The sequence below is a fragment of the Aulonocara sp. 'chitande type north' Nkhata Bay genome, linkage group LG17 (assembly GCF_057382095.1).
Source record: "Aulonocara sp. 'chitande type north' Nkhata Bay isolate Kocher_YH1m ecotype deep benthic linkage group LG17, A_spYH_male_GT1.1, whole genome shotgun sequence".
NCBI classification, from domain to species: Eukaryota; Metazoa; Chordata; class Actinopteri; order Cichliformes; family Cichlidae; genus Aulonocara; species Aulonocara sp. 'chitande type north' Nkhata Bay.
The window spans coordinates 36,120,158-36,136,528 of NC_141360.1; the positions used below are offsets into that span (position 1 = coordinate 36,120,158).

Here is a 16,371-nt window from a genome sequence, read left to right on the forward strand (position 1 = left end):
AATTGTGTTTGTGACCAAGCTATTGCAGCCAAGAGGTCGTTCTGACCCCGCTCAAATTTTTGGCTCCTGACAGTTGTGTTCCTCTTTCATGGTGAGAATGTGGCAATAGCACAACACGCCGTGTTTTGTCAGCTAACACAGATCTTTTCCTGGGAAACGCTGCTGCTTCTTTGCAAATTTGACCGACACTCCAGAATGAACAGAATCTTACCCGACCGGCCAACCAGGCTGCACACAAAGCCTTGAGAGCACACAGGCACACATACACTCACAAAGCAAAAAAGAAAAAAATGTAGCCAGATGAGCAGAGATGAACTGGAAGGGAGAGGCAATTCTCTAAGGTGTGCGTGGGCCACTTTTTAACCTTTAACCTGCGATGCGTTTCCGTGCCGGTGAAGTGTGGCCTGAGTGATATATCCAAGATAAACTGACAGCAGTAAATTTGAGTATGAAGCTAACAAAAAAGGAGACTTGTGCTTTAAATCAATAGAGTCAAATTTTATAAATTTACACCCAGTGCAAATTACAAAGCAACCATGCTTTTATGACTTTATGTGCAGGCTGCATTTTTGCTTTAGTTGCTTTTAGAAGAGGACGATGATTTCCCCACTTTATTTATTATTTAGCAGGAATCTGTGTGATTATCTTCAGCCAAAAACAATCAAAGAACGAGGCTGTAAAAAGAACTTTGTGTGCTGCTACCTGGCCAGTGTAAAGCACCTGTTATTACTGCCCACATCCACGTGTAACATCAAACGCATCACAAATCTAATATCTCACGGGGAATTTAAGCATGTGTCTTTTTAGAGAAGCTCAGTGTACACCTGAGACACAGCCAGGAAGCACCAAACGGGCCTTTAGAGCATTAAAAATACATTCAGCTACTGCTGAGTTAGCTGCTCTCGGATTTCAATGAATTAATTTCATCAAAAAACTTCTCTTGAGGGGAAACCACAGTGACACATCAGGGGGAAACCGCACAGTTCTACCATATGTTCTCGGGTCTTACATACGCTCATCATCTCGGGGCGCACAGCTCCGGGAGACGCAGTTTTTACTAATTAAACGCACATTTTTCCTTTTCCCCCATCAAATCCTACAAACTGATCACTTGGAGAGCGGTGATGTTTTCCGCTGGATTGACGCGATCCGCCCGGCTGCCTATCTGTGTTTGCATCGGGGACAACAAAGGGGGGAAGATTATGCCTCTCAGCTAGCAGAAACTAGGGCACGGGAAGGCGACCTCTTTTCTCGTATTGCGACGGAGAATTTACAGCCTGGCGACCATTTCCATCACCGCGTATAGACTATAAGGTGTCTGCGACTTGTTCTCAATTTTAAAGACTTTTTTAAGCTATTAAACAGTTTCGGGCACGCTGGAAACTTCCCCTAAGGACTGTTTCAGTCATAACAGTGTCAATATCCACTGACTCAGTCTGGGGAGGGTGTTGGTGGAGGGGAGACGCACCGCCACAATTCACACACGCTGTATTGCTTTTGCTTTTAAAACAAAACCTTTGATGTAATTTTACGCAATTGGCGCAAATTTAAAACTAAAAATAAACGTATAGAGCGGCATTTTAATACGCACCGATTCGTCTCAAGTTCAAGTTGGATGGTCTGCTCCGGCGTGTCCAAGTCGGCCGGCTTTATATTTCCTTTAGCCCACGGTGACTCGTCTTCCTTTTTGTGTCTGGAGCCACGAAACAGCAGGAAATTAAAAAAGCAAGAAAGGGACGATATTTGCAGACTGAGATGTGGAGGAGTCATCCCGTGACTCGGTCTCCGAGAGCCGCTGCTATGTCACGAAAGTGTTGCGTTTCCCCCCTTTCTTTCTCCGCGTCTCTCTCGGCCGGCCATGCAGCTCGGTTCAGTGGGGACACACAGCAGACTGCGCCGTGCGACTCGCGCCGCCGGTGAACCAGATGCGTCAAGTTCAGCTGAGGTGAAACACGAGTTATACAACCACACCGCTGTGCGGTGCAGGCTGCTCTGCCGTGCTGCTTATTTAAAGACTCCAAAATACGAAGGGAAAGGGGGGGAAAAACAAAAGCCACCACTCTGAAATATCAGCAAAAACGAGCCTGCGTTCAGATGATTATTAAGGGCTGCCTCACTCCCTCCCCTCCTGCCCCCTCCGCGGACCTAAAAAGCACTATTTGCTGGCGTGAACTTTTGTCAGCCTCGTGAAAAAGACTATTTTAATTCCGCCGTCAACTTTTACTGGTGCTGAAAATAGCACAAATTACTGCCGCGAAATTATTTACAACAGTAAAAGAATATTAAAGAATTAAAAACAAAAATGCTATAAAACAACCACCAAGGTCACTGTAAAGTCACATATTTTCCATGGCACACAGGTTTTATGCCCCACCTTGAATTATTACACACATACCATGCCTTTTTCCCCACTTGCACCACCCCTGCTTTTGTAATTAACAATTACTCTGGTAAGTAGCTTTGCTGTAAAGTATTATTCATAAAAGTGTGTGCTTTTAAAACAAACTGCAAGTGTGAAGCTAAAGAAAAATAGCCACAAAACAAGCAAAATGTGCTGCGTCACCATCCGTCCGGGCTAACGGCGCTCTATTAACAGCACATTAACTTAAATGTAATTCTCATGTTAGCTTAGACCTTAACCTCCACAGCTAGGCTACTTCATTTTCTTCATCTGCTAGCTTTTAAAACACACTCCCCGAAAGCGGGACTTCACACACCTGTTCCCTCCCTGCAGTTAATGAGCTTCATTCAGTTTTGTCCTCTCTGCAAGTTAATGAAGACCTCCTTATTCATTCGACGCCACAGGTGACTCGCAGACAAGCCCGGACTTGTTGAGGTAGCCAGTTTGCCTCACAGACACTTTATTGATTAATCAGCTGTGGTGATGAGTCAAACCAGAGCTGCTGGAGCACGTCCCCGACATTTTGAAAAGTTGCTAAAAATAAATAAATAAATTAAAAAAAAAAAACCCAAGTGGCAAAAGCGAGGGGACGTGGGAGATATTTTAATAGCTAATAATTTGATTTTTCATGCTGGGTCATACTAGTTTAATGTAAGGAAATGAAACTGTAATAGAGTCCGTGTACTAGGGGGGAAATGTTTTCCGAGAGAGTTTGTAGGGGAATTTTATGATTGGACTAAAAATAAATAGTGCGCATCTTTAGGTCTAAATCTTTTTTTTAATCTAAAATTATTTATAATAACATGGAAAGTTCATTAAACGTTATACTCCTTACACAGAGCTCTGCACAGTCACTCTTTAATAATGTAAACACACACAAAAGTGGCTTCCCTGTAAGATTTAACCTTTTCCTCAGGTATGTTACTGAGAAATGAGATTCTCTGAAGGCAAGGATAAAAAATTAACTTTTAATATTCCTCTGGAATGTGTAAGAACACACTCCCTCACCATCAACTGCTCAATGTAAATTAATAAAGGGGGACCAAAAAGTCAATTATTAAGGGAGCTAATTAATTAAAATCCTCCCTTAAAAATCATGGTAATAATATTAATAGGAAGAAAAACATTAAAAACACAGGTGGAAATATGTCAATGTGATTATTTTGTGGGAAAAAACTTAACACTAGTAACAGAAGTTGAACAGAAGCATGTTTGTCCCTCAGTTCGTGATCAAACCACTGCTTGTGTTAGTTGTTTTTTCGAAGCTCTGTGCACATTAGCACTGGAGCATCACACTGTGAACTAGCAGAGTGTGCAATGAGTGCACGTAAACCTGTATTTACAAGCGTACAGAACACCTATATTCACGAGCATGGAGCCATACTATAGGATTAGGAGTGTGTGTGTGTGAGAGAGAGAGAGATGTTACAGCTCAGCTGCCTGTGGCCTGAGAATGTAGGCTATAGCTTACTGGGATTAGAAGGTGACACGAGTTCATATTATTAAGACAAACACACACATATTTAAAGCTGCAATAGTTCATGAAAAAAGGCTGTGTGTAAACTTTTATTAACTAAAGCCAATTATAAAAAAAAATAGGGTAATGTTTTTACTTACAGTTGTGATGTTTATAACTAATATATATATATATATATATATATATTATAGAGATGATAATATTTTATTAACACACATAGGCGATAGTAATTGCTTAATATATTATTTTATGTAAGCGAAGAAACATCAAATTCTTATGTAGGGCTCAGGCTCATATTTGTTCTCACACACACACATACAACCCTGTTATTTAAATTTCTTAGATATTAATAAACATATTCATTGTAATATAATATATTAGTAATTGTGGTCAGCACAGAAGTGTGAAGTTATTGTGTAATGTAAGTATTCTGTATTTTATTATTTCACCATGTCCTTTCTTTGTAGAAAAGCATTTTTCATAAGGCACTTTTGAACTTTTTTTTCTTTGTAATCACCTTTAGAAATGTTTTCACAGTTCCTTAAATTTTGTAAATGAACATGCTCAAATTATAAAATACCTTCAACAGGAAATATATTTAATTATTAATGATCTTTTTTGTCTGTTTTCCCTCAAAAGTGGACCTGAAACTATAAAATCCCCACGTTTCCTTTGCCTGGGAAGAAAAAAAAATGCTCCAATAATAATAAAGTGAGCTTCAGGTAAAACAAATATTAGGAGATGTTAATGTCACTGGTGGATTTGCTGCAGATGTCGTATTTGGCACTTATCATCCAAAATTTTACACCCAAATTGACTTTTGCACTCAGTACTCATCAATGTTTCATTTGACTGAATTTGAACACTCACTCGCATCAATTACGTGAAAAGTATTGACGAGAGAAAAGCACCGAGTCCCGCCATTAACCTTCTTTTACGGGACTTTTTCATAAAATCGAACCGGCAAAGTGTCCGAGGAGGACGGGCGAGGAGACGAGATGGCGTAAACAGTGTTGAATCTAGTGGAGTTGGCCAGGGTGCTCTATTCGGCACTTCTAATTTGCAATCAGACCCTCTCTTTGAGCCCACGTCTCCAGACAGTGTGGATGGCAGCTGAGACAAAGCTAGCATTCTCCACTGCCCAAGGCCCCTCTTAGTTTTATTTCAGGCCACTGCTCTCAGACACAGACCATTCTGCATGGAGTACCCAAAGACAGCAGCCACAGAGAGGGAAGAGGAGGAAGGAGCAAGTTTGGAGGAGGTGTGGAAAAAAAGTGGGAGGAGGCTTTGTCAAGGACCAAACTGCTGTCTGTCTCTGTCTCTCCCTCCTCCACCTACCCTCCTCTCACTGCTCCTTCCTCTCCTTGGATGGTACCCCTGGCCTGGCCCCCACCCCCGCCCTCAAACTTACTGCAGTGCAGTGCCACGCCCCACCTAGTACCACGAAAAACACTTGAGACATGATCGATCACACCACTCAAACTGGGGCACGCCAATCATGACCTCCTTCCCCTTCACCATCTCTAGTTTTTTTAGCTCACGGGAGCAAAAAAGCTCTTTTGAGATTAGCATGCCGAGTGTAAGAAGTTTGATAAACTCCTCAACAGCTCACTTCGGCACGCGCACCAAATGGGTAATACATGGCACATCATCTCATGGTGCAGTTGTAAAAGTGAAAATTGAGTCACTCTGGTGGCAGACTTTAGTGCCACAGCAACCCAACTCTTTGAATACTTTAACTCTTTGAGTGCGACAGATTTTAATTTGGCAGGGAAGCTGGTGTCCGATCGGCAGTTGGCACAAGTTCAAAGATTGGAGTCAGAATCAAGGGTCAAAAAGTCTCCGCTGCCTTTGTGCTTGGTATTCACAAAGTATAAAGTTTTGTGTATGCAGTAAAGCTTGGATGAGCATACTTGTTTTTACAGTAACGCCCTGTTTAAGGAGATAATGAACAGGAGTTAGGGATTTTCTGGGGCTTACAGGGATAACCGTGACGCTGATAATTCAGCCCAATATATATAAATACGTAATCTAACTCCTTTAGAAAAAAAAAGTGTGAGCACGCATGCCTGCGCTGTTATCCACACGCCGACGTTATCGCCTCGCTATCAGCAGTCCTGTGGTCGTACGGTTCGTTGTGGCTTAGTTGCCACAGGTAACAGGTCAATGATTACCAAGAGGGCCGAGGGTGTCCTCAAGCTCAGGTCATAGTCAGTTCCCCGAGAGAGAGAGCAGGACAGCAGTGCGCCGCAGCTGCCGTGTGTAACTCTAGGCCTGAGTGTTGAAAAGCGGCACTGTGTTCACATTGGGCATGTGGCCTGTGTCAGGGGGCAGGGGCCACACTCCAGTAGCCGGTGCTACTTTATGAGGAGAGGATGGGATCTTTTTATTTGGCTTTCAAGTAGTCGCTTCTAAAACCAGGAGGCACTAAAACTTTCACATGATGTCGCTTTAAATCCACAGCTGTACCTTCCCTCCTCATCAATAACGTCTCCAAAAACGGAGAAAAGATCTGCCTCAGTCCTCTTTTTTGGTTTGAGCTGATTCCCACAGATTGTGTCACTTATTAGCTGCTTTTCCTGCACTGGACCGAGGAGCACAATCCCTCTCAGTCTCACTCGAACACATAACAATGCCAGGAATGGCTGCATTTGTGCAGTACGACCATTAGGCAACATCCAACTGCCTAATTCATTCAATTTCTCCCTCTGCCGTGCCAGCACAATTGGCCTGAAAGGGCACAGGTGGGGGGCAGAGGAGGCTGGTAGGCTTGCTGCTAAAGTCGCTCACACAGTTCTAACTGTTCTAGGGGGCTTGGATGGGTTAAAGCACGGGAGCTGGTTGGGAAAATCGTGTCCTTGAGGCGATCCCAGCCGGGCTCGGCAGTCACCCTGACCCTTCTCTCTCTCTGAGCTTGACCCTGACTATATCTTTAGCAGTGAACGGTACAAATTACTCGATCGCACGGTTCTGCTTTCTCCCCTCTTGAATCCCTTTCTCTTTCTCACTTTTCTTTTTCTCCGGATGACCACAAATAGCCATTGTCGCTGCAGACCACGAGAACAATTGGGTTCTTATGCTGTGGCTGGTCAGGGGATGGGAGGGTAAACTTCGGCAATGACTGCACTAAGTAAATTATAGCTCCAATGGCCTGTGTGGTTTGGAGAGGCTGCTCTTTGTGAGAGGTCCTGCAAGTAAAACCACCGGTTCAGCACATTCGCTGCACTCTGCAGCGAAAAACTGACGATAGCATGGCAGACTTTTTTGCATTTTTTTTTGTTTCGCTGGTTTCTTCTCGATCTACCAGAGCGGTTCATAGTCGTGTAAGCACTTTGAGCTAACACTGAGAGCTGTTAAGAAGCAGTTTGAGTTTTTGTTTGGAGTCTCTCTGTAAACTACATCTTGTGAAATGAATAATTGCATGACTGCGGGGCAATGCAAGATTGCCACAGTCCGGCTCCTTCTCCCCCACCCCCCTCACCCTTCCCTTTCTCTCAGATCGAGGCTCCGCCTGTCGACTGTCCTCCCGCGCCTCCATCGCTCCACCCTCCCACCCTATCCCCTTTCTACATGACATCATCCGCACATCTGTCGTCCCAACAGGGTGCTAGTGACACAGACAGGCCACAAAATTAGTAGAGTTCCTCCCTCTGCCTTTGTCACCATCTCTTTCTTCCCCTCTGGTTTTCTCTTTCTTGCTGTTGCTTTTTGCTTTCTCTCAGCGCTCCTCGGTATTCCTTTCTTTCCTCTCTTTATACTTTCTAACCCCCACAACCATCACCATGCCCCCACCCCTTTCTGCATTATGTCCTGTAAATAATATAGCTGCATGCTGCATTACATTCTGCCTGTTTCCTACAATATGGCACGTACATTTGAGCAGGCAGGAAACAGCCATTAAACTAAATGATCCGTGAGCTTCACCCCAGCCTTGACCCATGTGATTGTGAGCAAACTCAATCAGCAAGGTCAGCACTAACACGATGTGACTCTTACAAAAGACTTTTTTTTCCTGACTTTCTCTGATTTGAGCTAATAGGGCCTGCTAAAACCGGTTAAGAGGTTGCGGTTGTGTCAATTTGTGCGTTGTTTTTTTTGTGTGTGTTTGTGTGTGTGTTTGTGTGTGCGCCCGAGAGAGAGTGCAAGAGGAAGAGAAAGAGAGTGGGAGCGATTTCTAGTGTGTTTCAACAGTCAGACCCAACCCATTAAGGGCCAAGTATTTTCAAGGGAATAGAGACTTACAGAAGTATAACACATGTTTGATTCCCAGAGCCCCAGTGCAATAATTCTTCACACATGAATTACTCACAGATCAAATCAAGTTGTACTGGATCACACAGCTGCGCTGGATTTACAGGTCTGCTGATGTGTTAGTGAGCGTTCACATCACCATTCACGCTGTTAATACCATCATTAACCAAGTTTCCTTTTAAAAAAATTACACTTCTCATATATTTCCTCCTTTATAGACGTATACGTGGTAACACTTTAAGTAAAGGTCATCAGTACAGGTGTTCATCATTAACTACTTGATTATTAACATCCATATTAGTTGGCTCTTAATAAAGAACTCTGAATTATGGATTTTTACTTTTTTGGGGGGCCAGAGCTTTTACATCGACTATATATAAAAGATGGACCTACCCACTATGACATCACCCAGTGGTTACTGAGGTCCTGTTGTGAAGCCTCAAGCTGAGAGTTTGCTCTGCCATCACATCTTCTTTCAAAATACCATTTTAGTGTTTAGTTTGAAACAACCTGTGACGAGTGAAGGGAGAATCTGGTTGAGAAACACACAGTAGACAATGTGGACCTTGCTTTATCCTCCTTTGGACTATAATGAGACCATAATATACAATTTAAAAAAAAAAATTGGATGTATTCAGTAAGGTTTAAAAGTAATGATTAAAACCACAAACTTATCAGGAAAGTGATTTGTAGAGGTTGTAGAACAAGGAAGCTGAGGGCTGTTTTTGCAATTCTACACAATCAATCATTTAGAAAGAATGCACATGTAAAGCACCTCTGAAGACTTGGAAGCTGTTCATCTATGAACTGCCGTCTACGGACGTTGACCGTTTTCTTTTAAGCTATTTTAGTGCTCTGCTTCTTTAAGAAATCAGCATGGTTACAAATTACATTTCAAAGTCATATTTTTTAGTAGAGCTGCATGGTGATGCCTTCCTTTTTTATTTTTAGCTAGAGTGTGACAAGTGAAAGTAGTGCCATAAAGACCTGGGATTGTATGGCCGAACTCTTAGATTCCATGTCCAACAACAGCTAGCAATCAATCCCACAGCCCACACTAGACAAGCTATTGGCATTTTGCTAGCTCTGCTCTGCCAAGGTTACACACACTCTGATCGTTAACTGAAAAAATCTAATCAGCCAGTCACTTGGCAGCAACTCATTGCATTTAGGTATGTAGACGTGGTCAAGATGGAATACTGAAAAACTGATCATCAGAATGAGAAAGAAAGGTATTTTAAGTGGCTTTGAATGGTTGTTGGTGTGTTGGTGGTAGATGGGCTGGTGTGGATGGGTTACTGTCCCACACAACCCTCCAGGGTTTGGAGAGAGTGGTCCGAAAATAGAGATAATATCGTCTGGGAGAAAATAGCTGGTTAATGGAAGAGGTTAGAGGAGAATGACCAGACTGCTTCAAGCTGATAAGAAGGTAACAGTCACTCAGATAACCACCTGTTACTACCAAGGTGTGCAGAAGAGCATTTCTGAGCACACAACATATCAAACCTTAAAGCAGATGGGCTACAGCAGCAGAGGACCACAGCGGATGCCACTCCTGTCAGCTAACAACATGAAACTGAGGCAATAGTTTGCCTGAGCTCACCAATAATGGACAAACTTTGCATGGTGAGTGTCGATTTTTGCTGCAGGATTCAGACAGTAGTGTCAGAATTTGACATTAACAGCATGAAAGCACGGCTCCATCCTGCCTTGTAGCAGCATTTCAAGCTCATGCTGATGATGTTTTAATGGTGTGGGAAATAATTTAGTAGTAGTACTGAAATGAACAATAACTACTGAATGAACATATTCTGAATTAAAAACAATCTGGACTCATTTGAATAATGTTAACACATGCAGTTTTGTGTTTTGTTACACAAAATACCCCACCCACCAAGGGAAAATTTCGACACTTGTAGAAGACCCACCCTTTTAAGTGGAAAATGAACAAAGCATATTAGAATATTCCAGCTATACAACAACTTTCTAATCCATTATATTAAAAAAGCAATGATTAGCTGGATATTGAGGAAAACTCTTACTTGATGCCCTGCTAGCAGCGTATTGATCATGCAGAATTAATCTTAAAACGTGCTCTATAATCACACAAAAAAATCATGAAAATAATAAGCTATTAATATGCCTCCTCCCAGGCCACTCGTGACTGCCGAATCTTGTCGAAATACAGACAGCGAGGAAAATTAAATGACATGTTATTAGTTGAAAGTCACTAGGTGGATGTGAGAGTGTAGTTTTGGGTTCCTCGTTTGAGTCTGATCGCCATCAAAAGACAGCCACACAGAAGGCAGCAGATGGGATTTGAACCTCGGATTACACAGAGGGGGAAGACGAACCCCGATGACCACCACGTATGACCTCCGCCTTTTTTTCTTTTCTTTTTTTTGTCCTTGCTTTATTTTTCTGTGGACGTTCATGGATTAGCACTTTTGAAAAAAATCATGCTAATAAGCATAATTGTTTAGGAGATACAAAGTTGCAAAATGCCACTGTGTGGAACTGCAGGACAGTTGGAGTTTGCATTCAGAGAGCACTTTGTGTGAATTCAGTTTGTTTGTGTAGCTGCTGTAGACACCAGCAGATCCGATAGAAACCAAAACCCACTGTCAATTTCTAATAACAGGCTCGTGTTTCTATCAGAGAAACAAGTAAACCAAAGTTTTGGTGAAGGTGGCTCCACACACACACACACGCACACACACACACACACACACACACACACACACACACACACACACACACACACACACACTGCTCTTTTAATTTCCGATACATTTTACTAAATTCCAGGTCTTTGCTCCTTTAGCTGATGGTTAAATAGAGTGCACAAATATTTCAATTTTGTCAAAAAGTGCTTGCTTTTGTGTGCTCAGCGGGGGGACTTTGTGAGAAGTGGAATATATGTTCACTAAAGGCGCACAAATAAACACGACCGTTAAATTTTGAAATTCTGATGGCAGGAACCAAGATGGTGGAACGACTGAGGGGTGGTGGGGATGATGGGGGTGGATGTACGGCGTTGAAACAAGGGAGTAAAGAGCCCCCTTGAGGATGTCAGACACACACAACATTGCTAGTGACACTGAACTACACCAGGCTCGCTGAATAATCACCGGACACGTGAAACAATATCGGCAGAATCAGAAAGAGGAATTTTCTGAGCTGCACGTTGCTTAATGTTCATTAGAATCTAAACAGTGGGGGGACCGACAGTGCTGCAATGAAATAAGGAAACAGTGGTTAAAGTAAAGTTTGTTCTATATCAAAAAGTAGGGGATCTGCTTTTTTAACGGCGTGAAAGACCAGAGTGCTGGTGGGAAGAGGACAAGCTTGACCCAAGCCAGAGAGGTTTGACCTGAAGTGAGAGCTTCTCTGGTCCTTTGTCTCCCTCTGCAGCTCTAGCTGGGTAAGGACAGATAGAAGAAGCCATTTGAAAACAGAAAAAGGGGAAAAGTCTTGGGGAAAAAACAAAACAAAACAAGTAGAATTAGAATAAATACTTGGGGATAAAAACGCTGCATGATTGCTACAGCATAAAAGTACATAAAGCTTCCACTTCAGTCATTAGCGAGCAGATTGTTGCAAAAATCTTGGCAGTGTTGCAGCGATTCCAAACAATTCATATTTTTGAAATAAAAATTAAGATTTTAAAAAAGAACCCGTTAGTCTCTTGTTTCTTTAAATTACAAACTCATAAGGATAAAATTCTCCCCTTTTTAGCTTCTCATGGTGGTGAATTCGAAACCCTTCCCGCCATCTAGCCTTTCCCCCCACATCTGCAACATGTTTACAGCTTGAAATGTGCATTTGTGCACCCAAAAAACCCATAAATCTTCTTTACATAAAAGAGATCATTTCTGAAGACGTTTATGTCCCTCGTGTCACCGTTAAAAAATACAGCCCTGCCATAATCTGCTCTGGAAAAAGGTTCAAGATGCTTCGAAGGCAACGACTGCGTGAAAAAGTAGAAATGTCGCCCGTCAACATGGAAATAATTTCCCCTCCTGTCAGCTGTCGGGTTTTGGGGGATACTCAGGACGGTGTAAATTAGATTTGATTACAAAGTAGTTTCTTGTAGCTGTGTCATAAATACTCTCTTACTTCTTCACCCCCAGGCCTGGCAGTGCCTTTTTTATCTCTGAAAACCCTTCACAGTGCAGGGGGTCATATTCATTTCACCAACCGCGCCTCAGATCTTTTGTGCATTCTCTCATGCGTTTTAGCCCATTACACATATAAGCACCATGTGTTTGTCTCGCAGTATTAGGGTCTAAACAATGCCTCTGACATTGTGGTTAAGCTTTAAAGTCACTCGAGTTGCACGTAGCAGTGAGTTAAAATGGCCCATATGCACTTGTCTGAGCTAAACAAATTGAACCCATCAGTTTGTCTTAGCAGATCAGAGACACATGCCATATGTTGAACCGAGCTCTTTGATGCCTGTCTTTTCCTATGAGCTCAAATGTCACATTTTACATATAAGGCTGGCATAAATCTATATTTTTTCCTACTATTAACAAATCCCCAAACCAGCAGTGTGTCTGTGGCAATCAGCTCCACCATGTATAGTTTCATTGTGCACCTGCTGACTCATTTCAGCATCAAAATTGTGTACAGGAAACACGATCTAATCATCTAACTGGACATAAATGCTTTCATCGGTATTCTCGCGAACCATTCATCTCATCTACTTCAAATTTTGTCGGTGTACTGCCCGAGTAAGAAAGGGCTCCAGTGTAGCACTTTCCTACGCAAAGTGTTTATTACAAACGGTCTCATTCGCACACACATTCACGCAAGCACTTTCTAATGTGTCCAACGCCTTTCTATCTAACGTTCATTCACACGCCAGGAGCATTGAGAGCAAGTCAGTATTTTACCCAACCTACCTTCCCACCCCCGCGCTGTCACGATGTTGGCATCATCAAAAAATGTACAATGTCAGAGTAATAACACTAATCATGGGATTGATTTGTGGCCTCATGATGATGTGTCACACAGTCTAAAAATGTCCCGTAGCTGTATTTTTATAGTTCCTGGAAAGCTACGAAGCTTAAATATAAACTTGGATTCATGGTAGGTACAAGAATGAACACATAGTTTAGGTTCACCTTTATTTTTCTAGGAAGAAAGAAGTGTTAGTAGGGTTAGGCCTCCAGGTAGACCTCCACTGGGGATCTGCTCCTCCTCATAATTATCTGGTGGGAGTGGGTCCCTGGCTTCAGCACTACATTTATTAAAAGAAAGTCATGGAGGATTTTATGTGTACAACACAAAGCAAAGATGTTTTTTAATAGAAGCTGAGCTATTTTATGCGTCTCTTATTGTCACTTTGAACAGTCATTGTCACAAAAAATCCCCCAAAATACCACTTTAAAAAAATAATAGCAATCAATGCCCAATATCCAGAGCTACAGTACAATAGATGCACAATTTATCAGTCCCTCCCAACTAATACACTGTCTATATGAGCAACAACACCAACAAACAGCTTATTGGATGTAAAATAACACACAGGGTTCATTATACTGGGCAGAAGATCTCTCAGACAGCAATAGCTCCCCTCAGAAAGAGAAAAGACGGTGGACACATACTTTGGATGATTGCTAAGCCATCCAAAGCTTCTAGAAATAAAACAATATATCACTCCCTGCTGGGCTAAAGCATCACACCATCACTGTCTGGGACTTATAAAAAAAAGATGTGAGGAAAAACTTGCAACATAACTATCTTCATGAAGTAGAAAATGTCGACATCTTTACCCACCAATAGTTTACATTTCATTAGAAAAAGTACCTTCTTCTATACAGTTTACTTTTAAGTTAGAGTGAGAAATTTAGCACACAAGGAGCAGAATGAAATGCTGTGAAAGGCAACGTTAAGGCAGGGACACATTTCATCCTCCGAAGGAATGGATGTGACATGTCTGGTGGAGGTGATATATAAATAGAGAGGTTGCAGTGATGTTTTAATGCTGGTGATGAAGCTCAGAAAGACATTAAGGATAATATTGGCTACACTGAGTCAACTCAGACTGGCATGGTGACTGTGAGGCAGTTTCACATGAATTTGGTGCTCTGAGTGTGATCCTGTGTGTGTTTGCTATTGTTCAGAAAAATGTAAGATCATTTGTCAAATGATTAATATTATATTTTACAATATTGTTTCATTGACATCTAGGATTTGGGGTTTAAGGAAAAGAAAGGCCCAAAATCCCTCAGAGCCCTGCAGACACTATGAATAATGTGGACTTTTCAGGCCTGCTTCCAGCTCGAGCCCTCCGCTGCTCCCTCCGCGCCTGACTTCCAGATCCGCCGCTCATCGTAAATGACGTGAACAATTCCACAAAATCAGTTCCCATCAAACTCTTGACACAATCGCACCAAAATTCGGTCTGATTTCGAGTTGCTGACATCACAAACTCGAGCTTCAGCAGTGGATGAGGAATTCCTGCGTGGCCCCGTGCTTCTCGTGTCTCCCCGTTCACCTCGCCTTCTGCTCAGAAATATGAAGAGAAACAGATATTGCCGCGCGAGCGCCAGGACACTGAGTGCATGCTGTGTAAGTGCTATCTTGGCTTTGGAAATTGTGGTTTTAGGGGGATTATTTAGACAGAAAGAGAGAGGGCGAGGGAGCATGAGACAGGGAAAAAGTGTTGAACACATACACAGAAAGGTCCAGTTTACAGGAAAGGCTGCATGTAGCTACATTATATCTGCCTGCAGCTAAAGTTACACACACACACACACACAGTCTGAGTGGGCACAACCATCAGGCCCATCTGACACGAGCCAAGGAATGAAAGGTATTTTATTTGAATCACTGCTATCTTTCGCCGGTTGCCACAGGGAATTTAAATTAAGCGGTTCGTTTCCACAAAAATACCCTCAATTATTCCACTTAGTTTTGTTCACATGATTGATACCCTGTTCAGTAACAGATTTCTATCAATATTATCTCCTTGTGGTCATTTCATCAGTTCAAGTAAATCTTTGAAAGGCTCCATTTCGGCCTGCAAAATGTCAGCAAGCCAGGAAAATATGCACTTTATCCTCTCCCCTCCTCTCCGTCCAGTCTGTAAGACAGACCTATAAAGCCTAGCCCGAGTGCTGGTGAAGATCTTTTGTTTTCACAGCACTTTTAAGTACAAGTGTTTGCCCTTGTTTGCACTCCTGCATGCATTCACCACACAGAAAATTGTCCCGATTAATCAGTATCTTTATTTTCTGCTTGCCCACACTGAAAACTAATCTATAAACCTCTTTTGTTAAACAGTTACAGCAGTTCTCTGTAACTCTGCAGATGCAACACCAACTGCTGCGCATTCTGGCACCGGTTATGTAGCTGAGTGACATTGTTCCTTCATGTCACCACATGAGGGCGTGTTGTCGGAGGGTACAACCACAACACAGCTGGAAGCTTGAAGAGTCGGAGACACTGCAAATCTGAAGCATTTCAGCAAACACCAACCAGCTGAGAGAAACTGGAACTCCAAGAGTTGTCTCTTTGGGAGTGCAAGTAATGGTTATTAAAGCCATTTGTTTGGTGATACCCACAGACAGTCGCTAAAAAGCTATTCCAAAAAAATAAATAAATAAAAAAATAAGAATAAAAATATATATGTATATACACTGCCAAAAACCCAGAAGATTATTATTTTTAAAACACTGAAACCAATTTTGGGTAATTCAAATATGCAGTTATTCACTGGCATTGTTGTTTTTCAGAGTTAAGAATATTACTGGTTGAGTTTTGGATGTGCTGGACTTAACTGTAACCCTGCAGTGGTCACGGGTCCGAGCACAACGGGGGGATGAGGACAAAAAGGAATAACGAGAAACACATTTAACTATTGACTGCCACAAAAAAACAAAAAAAAAACAAACAAAAAACCTTAAAAAATATATTTTAAAAAACGCGAGAAAGAGAGCAGAGTGGGAGAGGCGTGGACGTGGGTAGGAGGTGTGTAGGGGGTGGGACACAGAAGGATGCAGGGTATGCAGCCTCATCCCGGGGGCTGGTGCACCGGGAAAAAAAAGGCCACCGTCTCTCTCCCCTCCAAATACTTTAACAGTCTCACTTTTGGAGACGCATCCGGACATCCGGAATCCCATCTGCCTCCCCCCTCCCTACCCTCTCTCCTCTCTCTCTCTCTCGCCTTTAACACCTAGCCCGCTTTCAGTCCAGGTGGCAGAGCGCACATCGGCCGAGGGATGCAGACTCT

General features: G+C 42.4%; 1 long non-coding RNA gene across 2 annotated transcripts in view; it reads right to left on the reverse strand.

Annotated features, from left to right (window-relative positions):
• The window catches only part of LOC147310496 (uncharacterized), a 36,094-nt gene extending 33,009 nt beyond the window's left edge, over positions 1 to 3,085 (reverse strand). The window contains exon 1 of one of the 2 annotated variants that reach the window (XR_015125642.1): positions 2,718 to 3,085. This is a non-coding gene — a long non-coding RNA (uncharacterized LOC147310496). Of the gene's footprint in view, positions 1 to 1,591; positions 2,099 to 2,717 lie in introns of those variants that run through there. The other variant, XR_015125643.1, reaches the window with a different exon arrangement.
• Between the last annotated feature and the right edge of the window lie 13,286 nt (positions 3,086 to 16,371).